This window comes from Balaenoptera acutorostrata, chromosome 18, assembly GCF_949987535.1.
Source record: "Balaenoptera acutorostrata chromosome 18, mBalAcu1.1, whole genome shotgun sequence".
Taxonomy (NCBI): domain Eukaryota; kingdom Metazoa; phylum Chordata; class Mammalia; order Artiodactyla; family Balaenopteridae; genus Balaenoptera; species Balaenoptera acutorostrata.
In genome coordinates this window covers 24773634-24794978 of record NC_080081.1, presented here as the reverse complement: position 1 = coordinate 24794978, position 21345 = coordinate 24773634, and the positions used below count along the sequence as shown (strand labels likewise).

Genomic DNA, 21345 nt, shown 5'->3' with positions numbered 1-21345 from the left:
TGTTTCTATTTTTTGTTGTTGTTGTTTGTTTTTAACAGGCACCCTTTTAAAAATAAATATAATTATTTCTAAAACTCCCTTAGTCCCATTTTTATATTATACTTTATTCTGTCAAATATGCAATTATCAAGGCTTCAAGGAGCTTGTCAGGGTCCTGGGGAAGACAGACATCTGATTCTATGCTACGAGGTGGTTAAAATTATATGGAAGATCAAAAAAGGGACTATTAAATCTACTTATTGACATAGAAAAAATCAATATTTTCTTCTAAGGAAAGTATTTTTAAATAGCTGAGCTTTGCAAGTTTGTGTGTATGTGTTATAGTTGCCAATGTTGGGTTTGTGAAACAGTTACCAATGTTGTGACTTGAAGAAATAATTTTAATCCCATTCGAATATATATTACCCTCCACATCACAAGAAATTTGTATGTATTGATTACATAACATAGATATGCCATTTGTGAATGTGAATGTTTTCACAGTATTTTGTTTAGAATGTTGTAAATATGTAGAGTTTTAAAACATTTAAATGTATAGAATTTTTAGAAACTATTATAAAATATTTGTAGAGTATATCAGTGTTATTCTTACATGTGTAATTTATATTCATTCTTTAAACATATATTTATTGAGCAGGTACTTGTGTGAAGCACTATTTTATTTGTCTTGTGGGCATTAGATTTGGATATTGGGGTTTTGTGGGAGAAATACAGATAATGAATTTATGAATGCATTTCCATTTACGATCATCATAACTAGTTAAAAGAAAATAAATCAGTAAGAAGTAATAAAGAGTGGAGGGAATGTGTATTTATTCTAAATGTGATGCTGAGACAGGGACAACAGAAAGTAGTTACACAGAAACTTTGATATTATGCAAATTTAAAGCCTTGAGGCAGAGGAAATCTTAATATGTACAAGAAACTGAACATGGGCCATATGAGTAAGGAATGCAGAGACCAGGTGGCAGTAAAAAACAAGGCTGAACAAAGTCATTTAAGCAATGAAAAAATGGTCAAATTTTCTTCTAACTGCAACAGGAACCTTTCTGAGGGCTTAAGGAAGTGGGTGATATTACTCAATTTGTATTATAAAAAGACAATTTACTGGGCCATATGAATAAATTCAGCCTGATAAAACTTTATGTCCTTCTGCCATTATCTCTCTCTTAATATCCATTCTCACACATATGCCGCAGCTAAATGTCTGCATAAATTAGAAAAATCATGCAGTTGTTTTGGATTATGGGCACCTCTTCATAAGTCAATGTTTGTAGTTCACTTTTCGAGACCTGCTTGGGCTTGAGTCTCCTTACAGGTAGAAGCACAGAAGGGTGGTGAGGGTTGGTCCTGAAGAAAACCTGCAGTGTCTTGTTAGGCAGCTACCTCAGGGAAGGTCATTACAGATTATTCAGGCAAAAGTGAGTCAACAAACAGGGTTGAAAGAGCTGTTTCTACTGGCCAAGGAGACGCAGCAGAATTTAGGGGTCCAATGGTCCCAGCTTCATCAGAATCTGCCCATGTCTCTATTCTGACTTTCAGGATCCCATTTCTTCCCAATCAATGCCCTCAACTTAACAGAAGATACCCTGTATGGTTGGGAGATTCAAATTAGATTGTAATTCAGTCACTTTTATGATGAGACTCTAGATTTGGTTTTGAGAAACTTCAGCTCTGTGGCTATGGGAGATAAAGGTTTCTTTCGGGACAGATATAAAACCTTTCAGGTCATATATGTTGAGCTTGAACTGGGAATTTTAAGCCTTGAGTTCATTCTTTTCTTTCCCAACTTATCCCCGTACAATTATGAGCAACCAGCCAATCTCATTATACTAGTTAGTTTGACAAAATTGTTCTAAGATATCAGATATATGGTCAACCAGAACCTCACTTGCATAAGTACTGATATTTGATTAAGAGTATTCAATGATGATACAACACAAAACAGAAAACACACACACACACACACACACACACACACCCCACAAAAACTCTCTTTTAAATACACAATGCTAGGTCAACTGAATATCCACACTGGACAAAAAAGATAAGAGAAAAAATCTGAGATGAGTGTTTGATCACTGCCTTAAATCATATGTATAAACGAATTCCAGTAAGACTGTAGACCTAGATGTGAAAGGCAAAACAATAAAGCTATTAGAAGACAGCATAGCTAAATATCTTCAGGACTGTGGTGCAGTCTCCCAACGACACAAAGGAACTACCCATAAGAGGAAAGACGGATAAACCAGACTACATTAATTCTAAGAACTGTTCATTTATAGCCACTGTTAAAATGCTGGGAACAGAAACCACAGAAATAGGAAGAATCTATTTTTCAGTACATTAGTATTCAAAATATATAGAGAACTACAAAGCAGTAAGAAAAATAGGGACAAAAAGAAATATCTAAATGACTAACAAATCTATGAAGTGGTGCTCAACCTAAATAGTCATAGGGGTACTGCAAATTAAAACCACAGTGAGAGAGTTCTGCACAACCAGAATGCCTAAAATTGAGAGAAGCAGTAAAAAGCTAAAACAAAAGAAAACTGACAATACGAAATATTGTAAAGGATGGAATTTTCATACACTGCTCTTGAGAGTGTAAATTAGTACAATCTCCATAAAAAGTCTTTCACATATTCTACTAAAGATAAACATGCATTTATTTTATGAGCCAGCATATTCACCCTGAGAATGTGTCCATCAGAAAAGCCGTCACTCTCTACAAAATACATGCACGTGAATGTTTTTGAAATATTATTCAGAAGACTCCCAAAAGACATCTCTCATGTCCATTTGTAGAATGGATAAACAAATTGGGATATAGTTATATAATGAAATGTTGTAAAGCAATGAAAATAAATCAATTATACCTATACATAACAACATGAATACCTTTCACAAGCATAATGTTAACCCAAGAAGCCAGGTGTAAAAAGTACATCCTGCATGATTCCTTTTGTATATAATTCAAAACATGCATTAGCAGTGATGACAATGATTACTTTGGGGGATGGGGGAGGTAGTAGTGATGAGGAAGGGCACAAAAGGAGGTGTTTGACATACTGTAATATGCTTGGCCTAGGTAATATTTACATAAGCGTGCTCACTTTTTGATAATTCAATGAGCTATATACATGCGTGCCTTTTATCTTTTTCTGGATGTGTCTTGTACTTCAACTTAAAAAGTTAAATGAAAATACTCATGCTAACCATGGAAAAGAAATAGGTCCTTAACGCTTTAAAAGATAGTTCAGTGAAAACAATCAAGATTACATTTGCATGTATTTATCCAATAGAAAAAAGGGAAGATTTTGAAGAATACCTCATTCAAATCGTATTTTTGGGAAAAAAAAAAAAAAAAAAGAGAGAGAGAGAGAATTCAGTGATGATATTTTGCCTATCTCTGTTGCTGCTTCACATTATGGACTCTCAGTGCCTTCTTTACCACTGGAAATAGAATCATGAATGCCTTTAAATCTCATCAGAGTAGAGAACCAATTCCGGAAACCTTGGAACCAATTTAGAACACTCATCCTTAAGATTCTGTTCTCCAGAACCACTCTCAGTATCAAAATATGTGTCACCAGGGTTCTTGAGCGAGAAACAGAAGGGTATGTCTCTGTGTGTGCACGTGTTTGATACCTATTTATATATTCAATTATGTATCTTTAAATGTTTACCTTTTACAAATTCAAGCAGTATATACATGTTACATATATTAAATGTTATAAAGTGTATAAAATATATAGTATAAACATATATATAACAGTTAAAAGCCGCACCTTTACAGACGACTTGCACGGGCTGGTGGACCGACCGTGAGGCGCGCGCGACGGCAGCTGAGGCTTCACGAGCGGCGGAGACGCAGACGCTACGCTACGCAGGCCACGTCACGCAGTCGGGCCCGGATCCCGGCTCCGGGCGCGCGAGGAGACCGCTGTGAACGCGCCTTAGCCACAGGCGGGATAGTGCGTCTGGCCCCAGCACCAGCCCTCTGCCTGCCGTGGCCACTCCCGGGGCAGGAGCTGAGGGCCCTAGCCGAGCCCCGCCAGATCCAGAGAGTGCGAAGCCCTCGGAGCCCAGGTAGGCCGAGCCGACCCGGCGCCAGGCCGGTCTAACTGGGAGAGGGTCGCGATGGGAAGTGATGGGCCTGGGGGCCACGCGCGCCTCGTGTCCACTTCACGCTGTGTTGTAACAACCCTCTAAGCATTCTTTTCCGCATAGTTGGAAACACAAATGTAATGCAAGAATAAAAAAAAAAAAATTGGGGGCGAAGAAAAAAATATATATATACATGCATATACATATGTATGTGTTCATGTATGAATGTCTGCTTATACTTTTATTTTTGATAAAATATATATTGAGCCTTTTTGTCATGGGCACCGTGTACCAAGTGAAAACGTCAGGCCAGTACAATGTCTTTTGAATGCTTGCGTGAGAGTTGAAAAAACAGTCAGCAAGCAGGTGATTACATAAAGTGTATCAGTTTGTAGGCTGGGGGAATAGTATGCTCTGAAAGCTCAGTGGACAGCCATAAAAAACAGACCAAAGATGTCAGGATATAACGCATTGATCTCTGCTTTTCCTAGATCCCTACAACCTACTTTTACCTAAGGGCATCCTTACTCTAGTTGTTCTATCACCTTGGAAACTGCTTCCCCTAAATAATTGCATAATTCACTCCTTTAGTTCATGCAGGCTTCTGCTGAGATATTCATCTCATCAGAGTGCTTTTGCCGGCCACCCTATCTCTTCATGATTCTTTACTCACCTTACCCTAATTTTTTTTTCTTCATTACACATGATGTCACTTACTCCTTTGTATGCTTTTGTGTAAGACCCAATAGAGCATGAACCCTATCTGTATTATCTATTGATGTATTTATTCTTAGTTTCTGCAATAAATCTTGACACAGCGTTGGCACTCAAAACAAGTTTGTTGAACAGATGAATCAATATATATAATTTAAAATTTGGAATATGAGTATAAATTAACCTGAGGTGGAGAAAAGGGTGGAGTGAATTTCAGGCAGACAAAAAACTTGAGCCCATAGCCAGACATTCTAGAAAATGTACTTTGAAGCAACTGAACAATATTGAGTAACTGGAGTACTGAATGTAAAGCTAAGGATGGAGGCAACAGGCAAGAGGCAAGGCTGAAGTAATCATCGGTATTAGTTTGGGCAGAAGGGATTGGAAGGGAAAAGACTGAGGCAGATAGGCCAGTTGGGAGATGTGGCAGTAATCTGCATGGCAGATGATGGGAGTTGACAGGGAGGTATGGTAAGGTGGAAATTGCACATATAACAATGTTCAGGAAATAGAATTACATACTTTGAAATTAATTTGATTTGGAGGTAAGGAAGAGAACCAGATCAAGAATAAAATTTAAATTTCTTGTGTGCAAAATGATGTTATAAAGAGGAGAAGAAACAGGGCAAGAGGTGTGGATTGTGAGTAGTGATTAGAATAGTGGACATTATGAGTTTGAGGTGCCTGTGGAATATCTAACTGGACTCGTCCAGTAAGAAATTTGCTATATGAAGCCGAAGATTGTGCAAGACCTTGGAGCTGGAGATAGACATTTGAAAGCCCGGAAGTGATCATCGATGCCATAGAAATGAATGAGATATATCAGAGAGAATGAATGGAATAAAGTGGACGTGGAGACTCTGGAGATGGGGAGGGAAATAGGCTCCACAGTATGAGTGAAGATTGATTTTATCATAGAGTGAGGAATGTCTCATTATTCATGGGAACTGAAGATATTTTTATCTTATGGCTTCTATTTTTTTAATATTGGCACTATTCTATATAGTTATGTGATATGCACTAGTCTCACTTAAAATTTTCCTTCTGTCATAACACATTCATATAAAGCACATTCATATAAACCCAGGTGTTTAATGTAGACTTCTTATTATTGAAAATTATGTGACTAAGGACAGGCATCCTTGTATTATTTGTGTCTTGATTTGGCTTTTCCCAGAACCAGACCCAGAGAAAAGAAAATGTGTGAAAGTAGTTTATTTGGGGGGGGGGGTGTGCAGGTGACATCAGTATGGGAGTGAAGAAGTTAGTAAGGAGAGGAGCTACAGTTAATAATGGGTGCACTGTCCATCCTGTTACCATTATGCCTGTCTGAAACTTAATTTCAAGGGGGAAATTCTGGAAAATGGTGTAAAACACATTCCTCAAAATTATACCATCTTAAGAGAGATGTTGTATGTACATAAAAACTCCCATCAGACATTAGTTGAGAGATGATCTTGGAGGTGTTAATTTCTTAACTACCACCAGTCTGCAGTGCACATGGGCAGAGGACCTAAGAGTGGAGAATGCCTCTAGGCAAAGAGATGCTGATGTCAGCACAACACAAGCAAGTGGCAAGACCTAAACTGTCTGGACTGGTCACTGAAGAGCTACAAATAGTTTAAGTCTTTCAGTATTTTGTAATTCATAAGTAGAACCATCCTACTAGCCTGTCACAAATATTTTGTATATAATTGGTTGAATATTTTCAAAATTAATTTTAGATTCAGTAATTATTAAGGCCAATTTTATGCTTTTCTTATGTCTTCAAGCGTGCAAGAGTGACTGTGTATTATATAACCAAAACACTCTCCAGAATGCATATTACCCTTTAAAATTTAGTTGAAATATTAGTGAAATAATAGCACATCTTAGGTTAATTATTCTAAAGAAACACATTTTATACATCTTAGGTTAATTATTCTAAGGAAACACATTTTACACATTTTACAGCAATAACCAACATATAAATTCCCTTATACTTGAAATGTTTTGACTACTTTAGAATTACTAAAATGAAGTAAAATTTAGAATAAATTTGCTGTTTCCATAGTTGTTTTATTCCGAGTGTGCCTATTAGCCTAATTTTCTACCCTTCTCAAATCTTCTATGAATTTGACTAATCACAAATATAGTTATTGAATGTATTTTTAAAAATTCTTTATTTATTTTATTTAATTTTTTTGGCTGCCTTGGGTCTTCATTGCTGTGCGTGGGCTTTCTCTAGTTGTGGTGAGTGGGCACTACTCTTTGCTGCGGTGCGCAGTGTATTTTCAGTTGATTATATAAAAGGGATCTCATATAGTGCCTGTATATTTTATATTTGCTTTCTGCTGCTGTGTTCATTTATCGGTTCTATTTTTAGCATAAATTTCTATTATATTTAGTTTGTTTCCTAAAAGCATCTTGCCACATGGTTTTTGTTTATGTTGTTATATCTTATTTGATCAACCTCATTTTGTACAGGAAATATAAAAATTATTGGGAAAGTGTGGAAACAAATCTTTAACAGCAATTTCCTAAAAACCAGTTTTTCATCTACAATCAATATGGAACTAATCGTTTTATGTTTTATACCCTTTAAGGTATGTTTATATTTAAAAAGTATACATTTGAACATAGCCTTGAAAAAGCTCCATCTCCTAAAATATGGAGTAATTTTTATGTTTATTATTTTACCTAATATACAATAGATTCTGTAAAACATTTATTAAGATGATAATCAAAAATTTTATATTTATTTAGGTACTAAGATTGTCTTTAAATTATTTGTATTTGGAATCTTTAGAACTATATTATACAGAAAAAGAGTATTATTTTAGGTTTATAAATTTTCCTGTGTACCACCAAAATTTTGGTAAGGGATCATTACTGTAAAAAAAATTTTTTTTATTGAGGTCTAATTGATATACCAAAAAATGTACATATTTAATGCATGCAATTTGATGAGTTTGGACACATGCATACACCCTTGTGACAATCATTACAATCAAGGTAATAAGCATATCCATCACCTCCAACTGTTTCCTCTTGCCGTGTGTGTGTGTGTGTGTGTGTGTGTGTGTGTGTGTGTATTAAGAATACCTACTATGAGATCTACCCTACTGACAAATGTTTCAGGCCCACAATAGATTACCATTAACTGTAGGCACTACATTGTACAGTAGATCTCCAGAATCACTCATTTACATAATTGAAACTTTATACCCATTTAACAGCAACTCCTTGTTCCCCCTACCCCAGCCTCTGGCAACCAGCATTCTACTCTATGCTTCTATGAGTTTGGTTACTTTAGATTCCTCATATACATGGAATCATGCAGCGTTTGTCCTTCCTTCTGTTACTGGCTTATTTTACTTAACATAATGCCAAGTTCATCCATGTTGTCTCAAATGGCAGGGTTTCCTTCTCTTAAGGATGAATAACACTCCATTGTACATATATGCCACGTGTACTTTATCCGTTCACCCATCAATGGACATTTAGGTTGTTTCCTAAATTTGGCTCTTGTGACTAATGCTCCAGTGAACATGGAGTGCAGATATCTCCTCAAATCCTAATTTCAATTATTTTGGATATGTAGTCGGAAATGTGATTTGTGGATCAAATGGTGATTCTATTTTTATTTTTTTTTGAGGGACCTCTATGCACCACAGCAACTGCACCAATTTACATTCCCTCCAAGAGTTCCAGTTTCTCCATATCCTTGTCAATACTTCTTATCTTTTGTCTTTTTGATAATAGCCATCCCGATAGGTGTGAGGTGATAGCTCATTTTGGTTTTAATTTGCATTTCCCTGATGATTACTGATGTTGAATATCTTTTCATATACCTGTTGGCCATTTGTGTGTCTTCTTTGGTGAAATATCTGTTCTGGTCCTTTACCCATTTTTCAATCAGTTTATTTGGTTTTTTTTTGTTTGCTATTGAGTTGTCTAAGTTTTATACATTTTTTGATATAAATCGCTTATCAGATAATATGGTTAGCAAATACTGTCTTCTATTCCATAGGTTGCTTTTTCATTCTGTTGATTGTTTCCTTGATGCTGCAGAAGCTTTTTAGTTGATGCCGTCCCACTTATTAATTTTTGCTTTTGTTTCCTGTGCTGTTGGCGTCATATCCAAGAAAGTATTGCCAAGACCAGTGTCCAAAAGCTTTTCCCCTATGTTTCCTTCTAGGAGTTTTACAGTTTCAGGTCTTACATTGCAAGTCTGTAATGCAAATTGAACTTATTTTTGTGTATGGTGTAAAATAAGGTTCCAATTTTTTTCTTTTTTTTGCATGTGGATACCCAGTTTTCCCAACACTATTTGTTGAAGAGACTATCCTTTTCCCATTGTGTATTCCTGGCACGCTTTTTGAGGATCAGTTGACTGTACATATGGTTTTATTTCTGGGGTCTGTATTCTATTCCATTGGCCTCTATGTCTGTCTTTATGCCAGTACCATACTTTTAAAATTACTGTAGCACTGTAATATATTTTGAAATCAGGAAATGTGATGCCTCTAGCTTTGTTCTTCTTTCTCAAGATTTCTTTGGCTATTTGAGGTCTTTTGTGGTTCTGTATGAATTTTAGAATTGTTTTTCTGTTTCTATAAAAAATGTCATTGGGATTTTGATGGCTATAGCACTGAACCTATAGATTCAATATGATAACCACATTAACAGACCAAAGGATAAAAATTACACAGTCATCTCAATAGATGCAGAAAAAGCATTTGACAAAATTCAGTATCAATTCATGATAAAAACTCTCAATAAATTAGGTGTAGAAGGAATTTACCTCAACATAATTGAGTCATGTATAACAGGTCCACAGCTAACAGAATATTCAGCCATGAAATATCTTTGAAAATTTGAAATCTTTTCCTCTAAGATCTGGAGCAACTCATGGATGCATACTCTACAGCTTCTAATCAACATAGTACTGGATGTCCTAGGTAGAGTAAGAAAAAAAAGGCATGCAAATTGGAAAGGAAAAAGTAGAATTTTGTCTGTTTGCATGTAGCATGATCTTATATATAGAAAACCCTGAAGACTCCACACACACACACACACACACACACACACACACACACACACACACACACACACAAACTGCTAGAACTAACAGATGAATTCAGTAAAGTTTCAGGATAAAAAATCAACATAGAAAAATGCTTTGCATTTCAAATACTGTAACAGTGAACTATCTGTAAAGAAATTTAAGAGGTCAGTTCAAAATATGATCATACTAATACTGAGAAGTCAGTAAGCTATTAAACTGTAAACTGAATTTTTAAAAATATACTTAAGAATATATTCATTAATTAATATTATGCTGGGCAATTTTTGCTATGATTATATTATAGCAAAATGCTGTTGCCTTCAGAAAGTCATAATTAAGGAATGAACCATACAACTGAGTGAATCACACAAATAATCTTACATAATTAGACATGCTTCTTGTGGTTAAGTGTCAGTTTTTCAGTTCAGTCTGTTTTCTTAGCCTATGGTTCCATCATAGACTTCTTAAACATAGTTCTGATCATTCGGAAATTCCTTGTGATTTATATTTCATTGGATTTGACTCATGAGTATTAGCTGTAGATGTTCAGAATGGAAATGAAACATAACGAAATATAGAGAACTTTCATAATATAGCAATTACAATTCTATATATTAATAATTAAAATATCAAATTATATTCAAACCGTTGAACTAGAGAAGACATAAGAAAGGAGTGTATTTATAGTAATCATCAGAATATGGTATGTTTTTGTTATTAATTGTAGAGTGGTATTTTCCATCTTGGACATCAATTGAATGGATATAAATTGTAGCATTGTTTATAATAGGTTAATAAACAAAGACCTCTGTTGAACATTGAGCACTTAAATAAGGCGTGAATAGAAGACATGGAATCTTCAATTTAGGTTATAGTTAGAAATGTTAACAATTTCCATATATGTGGATAGTTTAAATAGAATATGAAGTTAAACAATGCCTGAGATGTTCCTCAAATATTTTTTTAGCACTGTACCAGATAATTTTAAGATTATAACATTAAAGATGTTTCTCAAGTTTGCCATGAGTCTACTCCTCTTACTACTTCTCACTCCTTGGGGCTGTGGCTGGTAGCTTTTGACATCACTTCCAATGACCCCACCTCTTCGAACTCATGTTCTTCTTTAAGCTTAGTCCATTATTTGTGAGCTGGGCCTAGTGATTTGGTTCTAATGAATAGAGTATGGAAATTAATGGGTTATCATTTCTGGTATGAGCTTAACTGTGACTTTCAACTTGCTTGCACTCATTTTCTCTTGCTGGTATTCTTTCTTGCTCTCTTGCTTGATCACTTGATGAAGCAAGCCATGTTGTAAGGTAGTGTATGTAGACGAAAATGAGTCAAGAAACTGAGAGACAGTTATAGCCAAACCGCATGAAGAACTGAGGTCTCAGTTTAACAGCCTGTGAGTGACTGAAAGCTGCCAACAACCACATGAGTGAGTTAGGAAGTGAATCCTTCCCAGGGGAGACTTGAAGTGAATGTACATTTGTGAGAGACCTAGAGCCAAATGTATCAACTATACCACTTCAGATTCCTAACTTACAAACATTGTGAAATAATAAATGTTGTAAGCCACTATGCTTTGGGATAATTTGTTATTGTAGCAATCAACAACTAATATATAGGCATGGGCTAATTTATTTATTCCCAAGGATTAATTTCGCATCAGTTTATTTATAAACTAAAATTCAAGTTATACGACTCTGATGTCTGTTGAAATTCACACCCATATTTCAAAATTCTCATTTTATGTCTACATTTGATACCTCTTAGGAGCCACAATACCAATCTAAACAAAATTGAACTCATCCTTTTTTCACAAAATTTATTTTCTCTCTTAAACCTTAGTTCATGAAATGATACCTTAATCAAACCAGTTTCCCATTATAGTGTTTCAGATTTAGAAGTCATTCTTAGACCTCTCCCACCCTCTCATGAATCTACCATATGATTTTAAAAAATATATTGTTTATTTTATTCTACTTTAAAATGCTTCTGGAGTCCTTTTTATAACTCCTGTTTATACCTGAGTTTAAAATATTGTCAATTTGAAAATGAATTGCTATACAAGTTGCATGAGGAGTATCCATTTTTGGTATGGCAATGAAAATTATATTTTAAAAATAAACATCTGCTCACAATTTGTTTCCTAACACTTAAAAAACCTCTCATTTCTTTCAGGTAAAAGTTAGACCTTTAATTTGGATTTAAAGGATCTGATAAAAATGTCCTTGTTAACTCTAATGTATCAATTTATTGTTTGTTTTAGACATAAGCTCATTGAAACTGCCACAGTTTTCTATATTATTTATTTCTTTATCCTCAGGCATAATTCTATTTCTTTTCAATAAATTCATGAAAGAATGAACAAATGAATGATTAAACATAGTATTGCACATTATAGCCTTCTTAATATTAGGATTATGTTAAGAAACACTCTACTCTGTAAAACACATTGACTTGTAAGGACAGAAATGTGTGAATTTTAGTCGCAACTTTGCTGTTAATCTCATGTCTTTGACATTCAGAAAAATATTCTATAGATAATCACACTGGTTCACTACACTGATATTTCACTGTAATTGAACCTGGTGAGCTAGAAGAATAAGCATTCCAGATTCATTAGTAAGACACATGAATGCAAGAGGGTGGAGAGACACAAAAATGAAAAAACAACAAGAAGGGAGTTAAAACAAGAGAGTACACAGTAAGAACGTTTAACATACGTTAACATTGAGGATGAGTCAATATTTGACCATATGCTTCAGGCAACTGGCCACAGGTCAAACTGTGTATTCTAATATATGACAGTCTCTCCAGGTAACTCTGTGTATCAGCTTACTTAATGAGTTGAACATCATGTGGCCACCACTGCTAAGAGAAAAATCCTGAGATCTCAATACTCCACTAATGTTTGCAAGTGCTATTGCTTGGCAGAGGGAAAAAAAAATCAATAACTCACTCACTGGATTAGCTTTCCTGCACCATTATGCCAAAGTCTGGAGTGCAGTGAGGTTCTGCCACATTCTCCATCTACCTTTATGATACATTGCACAGTCAAAAAGAGCCATGGAGATAGATCTTTATGCTTCTCTTCAGTATCTTTTTGTATAAATCCAACGAGAAGAAATTTTGAGGGCTTTTGTAATGTGAGTAAGAGCAAAATATTTTTACCACCAAATTATCTTCTATTTTAATGGAAATAGGGTGAATGATATATAGGTGGATATTAATTTGTCACCTCTACTCTGCTTAGATTTACATTTTGTCTACTATACCTTTACATATCACCAAGATACGTACCCTGACAAATATAGAAGATCATTTTAAAATCATTAATATAGATTATACTAATTTATTTGAAAAACCTTTGCATTCAAAATACGAAAAGAAATACACAAATTGTATGATATCAACTTACAAGTTTAAATTTGGCAATGTTGTCTTTAAATTTATGAATTATCAACTCGCATTAATTTTCCACCATTGCTAATTAAATTCCTTTTAAAATGTAACAATCAGGAAGAAAATCGCCAACTTTTCATGCTGGTTGGAGTTTAACATATTCGGAAAGCTAAAGTAGAGGAAACACACAGATGGAAGCTGCAGGTGTAGCCATCTTCCTAGCCTTATTTTGTGATAATCATGGGATTGATTTCTAAACTGGATGGTGTCAAGAATGGTAAAGGGCCTGAGATTTACCTGGTTTGCAAACTAGCAAATAAGCCTGCCATGGTTTTATGTTTGCTGACAGAAAACATGAGACACCCATAACAGAGAAAAAGGACTTTGTTACTCGGATACAGCAAGAAGCATAAACTTCATAATTATATCAGTTCCTCTCCCCGTCCCCAATCCACTTCCTGAGCACATAACGCAGGTGGGTAGAGCTGGGTGCAGCAGTGGGCTTGTGTCGCAGATGGAAACCCCAAGATTATAAAACCTCAGTCTTTCATAATGAACTGCAAGCAAACCTACCCAATCTGTTACCCAGAGGGAGAGCTTATCTTTATTAAACTGAATAGCAAACACTTCTGCCCTCATTATCTCTATCTTCCAAAGCTGTTCACTATGCTACACCCTTAAAAGTAATCCAGGAAGAAAAATTAAAAGGTTGTCAGTGTCTCTACTTTGCAGTGTCTCTACATGCAGGTTTTGATGAAGTATGAGAGACACCATGAACAGGAAGGAACAGCGAAAAAGGCAGTTGACTGTGTCGTGTGAATGCATGGTGAGAGATGGGGATAGAGGTAGGGCTTGGCCAAAAATGTATCTGTATTTTCAACTGCCAATCTTTGAATTTCTGTCATAAACTAATCAGTTATTAAACATTTACTGACCACACACTATGTAAAATTACCTTAAATTATAATTTCTTACTTTAAAGAAAGCATATTTTGTTAAAAATTAACAAAATTCAGCGAACTGGTGCCTGCCGTTAACACACGTGTTTTAGTTGTCATTTTATCTTCTAATGTGGTTCTAAGCTGAGAACAAGTTTTAAAAATGGGGATAATGAAAGGAGAGATTCTGACAGAGGTGACTTCTCAGAGAGTCCAAGTGTCTCCAAGGAGTAGTGAGCAGTCAAAAAAGTATTACACCTGAGAGAAAGTGTTGTATGAACTCAGAAGAACATTGGAATGAAGGTAGGAAAATGTTCCAATCAAGCCTCTAATTTGAATTGTCCTGTGGTTTGCCCTCATCACTTAAGCTGGTTGCTTTCTTAAGAAAGGCTAGGCTAACAAATCACTTTAATTGCATTTTGGTTGAAATTACATTACTGTAACTTCACATATGTAATTGATTACGTCATCTAAGAAGACTATTCTCACTAAAAATCAAAAGAACAATTTCTCCAAGCAACAGTGATAATGTATTTATGGCATAATTATTCAGACCTCAGTCTCTGGAATTAGATATTCTTGGCTTTAACCCATTACCACTTACTAGCTCTATAACTTAGATAAGTAGCCTAATTTTTGAGTCTCATTTTGTTCCTTTGTAAAACAGGAATTTGTACTTAATGCAAAAATTCGTTGTGAATATTTAACAAGTTTATGCATGCAAAGAACACGGTGTTATACTGGAATGATTCTATAATTCTATTCTCTTAATAAATAAGCAGTACTTCCATAATTAGCATTATTATTATTTTAAAGAGCAGAGGAGTAACGCTGGGTTAACTACCTCTGAGAAAAATAGAACAAACGAATATTATAAAGTAAAAATAATACTTACAGAAACTAGAGAGAAACCTGGAAGGATGAAATATATACTGTATAGATAATTCCATAGATTTGGAGGTAAGGTAGTAAAATTTCTGAGAATAAAAATGCTAAGATCTTGTTTCAGTTACCTAATTGAAATCAGTTGCATCAAAAGGCATCCACAAGAAAGTATATATAACAGGGAACTGGAAATACGTTATTCAGGATGACAAAGTTTTTGAAACATGTCTGGCTTAGGATCCTAAAGAAATGAAATATGAAAAGTAAGAAGATGAGGGTTATGTCTCCCAAAATAAAAATATAGTCTCCTTTACTGTTATTTATGAGGCCATATCTGATCTTCACCCAGTTTCAGTGTCCACACCATTTCAAGTTTGTTGCAAATCCATAGGATTTGGATTAGAAGAGCCCACTGCAAAGTACTCTGCTTTCCTTCCCTCAGCTGTCTAAATTTTAGGCAGAGTTTTAGCAACAATATTGTTAAAGGATTAAATAGTTAGAGATCTTATGTGACTTAATACTCATTATCAACATCAGAAAAGCTTTGGATATGTCAATGTGTGATCTTAAAGATAAGTAATATTAATAATCACTTTACACATTGAGAAAATTCAATTCAGAAATCACAACCATTGCATGTGTGAACCCTAGATCTAAAAAGACTCTGCGTCCATGCTGCAGTCCTTCTATTATTCCATAATCACCCCTCATCAGAATACTTAAAATGACATGGTCAAGTATACCAGTGATGGAGGAAGTTCTGAGAGAATCAATGTATAGCCAAAAAGAGCCATAATGAGAAGTGTTCATGGACTCAGAGGACCCTGCTGTAGCCACCTAGACAATCAGCAGCATGTGTGCTTTATTCACCTTTGTGCCTCCACACATACTATCACAGGGCTTTGCCTATCTAGGTGTTCAATAAAATGCTCACTGAATTGATTTGCTCTGTTTGAAATTCCAATTAAGTTGTCAACACCACTTATATTTCTTTATCTCAGAACCTCCAGAGGTTCCTCAGAATCAGATAGCAATGAAACTGATTCTGGTTGGAAAGGAAGTTATATGCCTTGCTTTAAGATGTTTGTTCTAATATCTGTTCATCTGTGTCTCATGAAATCAAACAAAAGAGCTTTGTATTCCCTGTTGCCAGTATTCAGCATTAGTGCTCTCAGAAAAATAGTACAGAGTGAAGATCCAGTTTTTAAGTAATGGTAATTATAATGGAGGTTCCTGGAAGAACTCTGTATATGTTCCCATTTTGTAAAATTTTTATTTCATTTATAATCTCACTTGTGCTCCCCACCAATCTACTGCTGATTGGTTGATTGACTCATTTATTCCACAAACACTATTGAGTATTTACTCATTACTAGCTAGTCAGCTTGGGTGCTGGGAATTAAGTGATTAACAGTCTTTGGCTTCAAGAAGCTGGGGATCTCATAAAAGAGATATACTTTAAAATTTGTGCCATTAGATTATAGCTATAACAAAGAGACTTACCTAGTGTGAGATTTATGGAAGACTTCCTAGGAAAGCAAATTTAAGGAGCTAAGATGAGGAGAAATTAACCCATAAAAAAAAGAAGAGAAAGCATGCCTGACAGAGGAGGACTTGAAATCCTGAGAATGTGAATAAGCCTATGTAGTATTTGTTAGGAAAAGATAGTAGCTGACTGAAAAGAGTGAAGTAAATTTAGAGATGAAGTCATAGCCAGTTGATGCAAGGTTTTGTAGTCTAAAGGAGAAGGCATTGGAAAGTTTCAAGCAGGAAAGCTCCCTTATCCAAATCATATTTTAAAATACTTCTCTGATATTTAGTGATGAACCAAATGAAGGGCTGCAGGAGAGGAAAGAGCAGATGAGTTAACAGGGTACTGCAGGGATTTTTTTGTTGTCTTTTATTGAAATATATTTGATACATAACATTGTGTAAGTTTAAGTTGTACAACATGTTGATTTGATACATTTATATACTGCAGTATGATTGTCATTGTAGTGTGTTAAATAGCACCTCTATCAGGTCACATAATAATCATCTCTTTTTTGTGGTGGGAATGATTAAGATCTAGTTTCTCATCAAGTTTAATTTTTATAATATAATATTGTTATCTATAATCACTATACTGTGCATTAGATCACCAGGACTTATATATCTACTAGTTGCAAGTTTGTACCCTTAAACAACATCTCTCTTATTTCCCCACCTGGTAACCACCATTTTATTCTGTTTTTAGAGTTCAGTTGTTTTTTTTTTTTTAATTCATACATAAGTCATATCATACAGTATTTGTCTATCTCTGGCTTATCTCACTTAGCATAGTATCTGTCCTCAAGTCCCATCCATGCTGTCACAAATGGCAAGTTGTTCTTTTTTCTCATGAATACTATTTCACTGTATGTATATATACAACATCTTTTTTATCCATGTATCTGCTGATGGACACTTAGGTTTTCCCATATTGTGAGTAATAATAATATTGCAGTAAACATGTGAATGCATATATTTCTTCAATACCCTGTTTTTATTTCCTTTGGGTATATACGTAGAAGTAAAATTGCTGGATCATACGGTAGCTCTATTTTTAATTTTTTGAAGAATCTTCATATTGTTTTCCATAGTTGCCGAGGTTTAAGCTGAAGAGAATGGTGACTCTCACTAATGTCATGGCGCTGTAGATGAATAACAGAGATTTGATCAATATTTCAGGAGTGGAATCAAACAGTTGGTGATTGATTTTGAGGAGGGAGAGAGACAGACAGACACACACAGAAAGTCACTCTCAGATTGTAGGTACAAATATCTAAGTGGAGAGTACTCTTGCCTGAGATTTGGATGGTTTTTCAGGTATGTGTGTGTGGGGGGGGGGTAGGGAATGGGCAGGAGAAAATCAGTGGTGTCCCATGAATTGATTTAAGGATTCTGCCTTTGTATTTCTATTGGGAACAAAGAAGCTCATAGTAAGTGAATAACTGAATATATGAGAAAGGAATTTAGAAGAGCAGGCAGGATAGGAGATTTAAAATTGAGCATTGTCAAAAAATAAGTCAATGCATGTTCCAGATAATTTGAAAATTTAAAGTGCTTTTCTTTTTTCTTCAATTATTAATTTTTGATCCTAATATTAAGCATGTTAAATTGCTCAAATTTCCAAATTCCTTTGACAGATCAATCAGTTAATACTTATTTAAGCTACCTAATAAATATTATGTATAACAGGAACAAAAGAGGAGTAAGATTCAAAGATAAAGAAGTTATTCTGTCTGGCCTCCTAAATTTATATATATGTGTTTGTGTGTGTGTGTGTGTGTGTGTGTGTGTGTGTTTGTGTGTTGGTGTGTGATATCTATATCTATGCATATATCTATATATCTATATCTGTATATCTAAGTATGTAATCTATATATTTCTATCTATAAAGATATTGGTGAATCCCAGTGTATAGAAAATATGATAAATTCAAGCTTTTCACATTTAATGTGTAGAATTCAGATGAAGGAACTTGAGTGGGCTGATTTCAACTGCAAAGCCTTTATGTTTTCTGTGATTTATCGGTGTGGAATTGGTTTTGAAGAAAAAAAGTGCTCAAGTTGTTTTGAAAAAGCTATTTTTACCCTGTATGCTCTTTTGACAAAAAAAGAGAAAGAAAGTGATTTAAAACCTTTTAAATGATGCATCTATTGCAATATAATAAGAGGCATCATACTGTTAAGAATAGCATCAAATCCCATATCAGGTCAGCTATTACCTTTTCATTCAGTTCTAAATGACCTTATGGAATGGGCTACCATACTGTGCAGAGTCACATACAGTAATCTAGCTTTAAAATGCTGATTGTATTTCACTCTCCTTGAATTAAATGTCACTTGTATGCCATTGAATTGCTAAAAAATGATTGCTAACAAAAATATTCATATTAATGAGAAATTAATATGTTAATGAGAAAAGGATATGTTATAATTTGTGTCTGGGATAAACTTTTCATTACCATGCAGTGTATTTCTCATGTCGTTATCACTTATTTGTACATAATGTATTGTAAATATCATGCCATTTTTGGTTTCTAAAAATGACTCTTTTAAGGAAACATTTTAAAGTTCTTTAAATCCTGCAACCTTTTGGGGGGCACTATATAGTTCAATCATTATATCTTCTAAGGGAAGAAAAATAATACAATGTCAGGTGGGAAATTATTATATATAAGTATGTTTCACTGTAGTGATTTTTCTTTTATTTCAAGTATATTTTCTTAGAGTTTCAGGTTTGAGTCTCTTGTATGTGCTTTAATATCAATAACTATGGCAACAAGATTTTAAATGCTGTATGTAGTATAAGTAAAGGGAAAAATGGAGAGAATAAAACCTTAAAAGAACATATCAGTCCTTTTACTGCCATTGTGAATCACAAAAATAATTTTCAGAATTGCGCTGTCACTTACGCAGGTGATGTATCTTGTACGTCACAAAGAAGTTTTGTTTTAGTTTTAACTTTAGTTTTTATTTTTTACTATATAAGTTTCCAGTTTACAGGATTATAATTCAGCATCTGTATACACTACAAAGTAATCACCACCACCAAGTCTAGTTTCCATCTATTACCATACAGTTGACCCCTTTCACCTATTTTGCCCACTCCCAACCCCTCCAATTTGTTTATAATTATCTGTACTTCTTTTTGACCTTTATGTTTCATGTTACAATTTTGTGTGATGACTGGCATTAAATACATACACACACAGATTCCATTTCCTGAATAGTGATAGGAGGAGATCTGTGAAACCAATTCCCAGTAGAACAAATATAACTGAGGAAAGTTATATTAAAGAAATTAAAATCACTGGAAATTATCCTAAAGATATAAAGCAAATGAATAAATATTCAAGAAAATCTACTAGGGAATTCCCTGGTGGTCCTGTGGTTAGGACTCAACGCTTTCACTGCCATGGGCACGGGTTCAATCCCTGGTCTAAGATCCCGCAAGCTGCTCGAGGCAGCAATAAGTAAGTAAGTAAATAAATAAATAATTTTGATTTAAAAAAAAAAGAAAATCTACTAAATATCAGGAAGAAAAAAAGAAAGACTGTATAACTTGAGCCATGGTCTGTTCCCAGTCTCCAGGCTGAACCCCTGTTCCATTCTGGGCAGCTGTGGCCAAAATGGAAGGTCTCTCTTTCCACCCAGATCCTAGTTAAGAGCTATAGAATCTCTCCAGAAGTGTGCTATCACCAGCATTTTCTCACAACCCTAGCTTCTTGTTGCTTAAGCAAACCCCAGACAAAACCTTGCCCCAGTGCAAAAACCTGCCACTGTACCTCATTCAGGTGAGGAAGACTCAAAGTACTTCAGCTACCCTCACTTGGGCTTACAGGTTGGAGGTACCACACAGAGAGAGTCAAGCTGAGAAGACCAGAGGCTATAGCCACTTTCTAGCATCCATTTATATCCTAGGCATGTCATTTTAAGAGAAGCAAGCAAGTGTTCCCAACCCCATCTTCAGAGCTCAGAATTTTTTCCCAGTGAAAGATTTAGGCCATAAGAACAGAGGTCACCAGAGTTCTCCCAAAAGGAACTGGCTTTATTTTGAACAGCACGTGGGCAATATTTAGCCTAGGGCCCCTTCAAAAACAAGAGAGCTTTTAATGGTAAACAACCAAGGAAAAGGTTAATATCTTCATGAGAATGAGCTAAGCTTTAGATCAACTAGTTTACCACAGACAACAAGGTAAAAAGACAGCCTCCTGGAACCAGGAAAAACAAAAAAACTTTCAAACTTTCAAGATAGCCTCAAAAACTACCTCTGCAAAGGAACCCAAGTGAAGTTGGATCGCTGTGTATTAATTTTATGCTCCAGGGAATTGATAGAAACAATATAACAATCAGCTATCAGTTTTGCTCTCTCACCCACCTCTTACCTCCTGCTGTGTGGCTGGGTTCCTAACAGGCCCCGGGCTGGTACTGGTCCACGGCCCAGGGGTTGGGGACCCTTGAGTTACAAGGCAGAGGAAACAGGTGCCACAAAAAGAGATCAGCCAGTTCACTAAACAAATGAACAGGTAAACAACAGCAAAATTAGCAAGTCCCAGAGGCACCGTAAAAATATTAAAGGAAACTTATCAGGCTGAAAGCAATAAACCCAAAGGGGGAAATTCAAATCCACAGCAAATAGTGAACACCAGTGAAAGTAATTATGTAACACAAAAGACAAACAAATGTATAATGTTTCTCCTTTCTTCTCTTAGCT

General features: G+C 35.1%; 1 pseudogene; it reads left to right on the top strand.

Moving 5' to 3' along the window:
- Positions 1-3474: 3474 nt before the first annotated feature.
- The window catches only part of LOC103019739 (protein enabled homolog), a 109741-nt pseudogene continuing 91870 nt past the window's right edge, over positions 3475-21345 (top strand).